At 41.3% G+C, this 1,357-nt stretch overlaps 1 long non-coding RNA gene across 1 annotated transcript in view; it reads left to right on the top strand.

Annotated features, from left to right (window-relative positions):
* Positions 1-520, top strand: part of LOC104989154 — a 3,173-nt gene extending 2,653 nt beyond the window's left edge. The window contains exon 3 of the long non-coding RNA XR_825336.1: positions 376-520. This is a non-coding gene — a long non-coding RNA (uncharacterized LOC104989154). The remainder of the gene's footprint in view (positions 1-375) is intronic.
* Positions 521-1,357: the final 837 nt, after the last annotated feature.

Here is a 1,357-nt window from a genome sequence, read left to right as displayed (position 1 = left end):
TACATTTCTTGGCTCGCGGCCCCCGTCTGCCGTCTTCAAATCCAGCAACGTGGCCTCCCTCTGACTCTGATACCATTGTCACATCTTTTTTTTTCTGATCACAGTTGGGAAAGGTTCTCTTCTTTCGAATACCCGTGTGATTAGATTGGGTCCACCCAGAGAATCTCTCCATCTCAAGGTTCCTAACTTAATCATGCCTTCAGAGTCACACATTTTCGCTGTGCAGTCACACGTTCAGAGCCTCCAGAGTTAGGACGCGGGCATCTCTGGGACAGGGGCATTGTTCTGCCTCTGATGTGTTAGTATATTCGTCCCAGTGTTTAGAACAGCGCTGAGCTACAAACACTCTACAACAGGAATATGTTTAAATTACAGTACATACAGATGTTGGAGTACGAGGAAGCCTCTAAAAATCATTGGAAGAGGATGACACGGGCAGTGAAAGGCAGGATGCAGTTTCTGAGCAGCAGGAGCCCATCTGGACTTGGGGGAGGAGGGGGCGCACCATCTGGTGGGCGGCATTGTGAGTGGTTTTCATTTTCTTTTCTTTTTTTGGTATTTCCTATTATAAGTATGTATAACTATTATTCCCCCTTCTCTAAAAACTTTTAATTAAATCTTAAGGGAATGTATGTTTTATTTAACAATGGTGAAAGTAAGTATGCTAAAAACAAACGCTAAAGTCAATAAAATTTACATTATGCTGTAAAAGAACATAATTTAAAGGCAAAGGCAAAGTGAAACTTTCACTAAGCATTCCCTAATAAAAACCCTATAAAATGAGGCATGTAGTAATTACTTGGGCTAGGATTAGAGGCACATAAGAATGTCTTTAAACATTCTATAGCCAACATACAAAATGTAATGCAGTCTAATTATAATTAGTTAAAATACAACTTAAAATATATATGTTTATGCAAACTCAACATTTCAAAATAATTATTTCTGTGTGATCCATACATTTGCATAATTTAATACACTGGAGTGCAGAGAAGATGTCAGTAAAACAATGTATTTATTATTTGTGTATGCATAATATCGGAGAAGGAATGGCAACTCACTGCAGTACTCTTGCTTGGAAAGTCCCATGGACAGAGGAGCCTGGTGGGCTGCAGTCCATGGGGTCGAGAAGAGTCGGACATGACTGAGCGACTTCCCTTTCACTTTTCACTTTCATGCATTGGAGAAGGAAATGGCAACCCACTCCAGTGTTCTTGCCTGGAGAATCCCAGGGACGGGGGAGCCTGGTGGGCTGCCGTCTCTGGGGTCGCACAGAGTTGGACACGACTGAAGCGACTTAGCAGCAGCATGCATAATATATGTAGTAATTCAAAGGAAAACTCTTAATTTAGAAGCT

The sequence above is a fragment of the Bison bison genome, unplaced genomic scaffold (genome assembly GCF_000754665.1).
Source record: "Bison bison bison isolate TAMUID 2011002044 unplaced genomic scaffold, Bison_UMD1.0 scf7180017864146, whole genome shotgun sequence".
Lineage (NCBI taxonomy): Eukaryota > Metazoa > Chordata > Mammalia > Artiodactyla > Bovidae > Bison > Bison bison.
The sequence above is the reverse complement of the archived record's forward strand: the minus strand, read 5'-3'. Positions and strand labels throughout refer to the sequence as shown.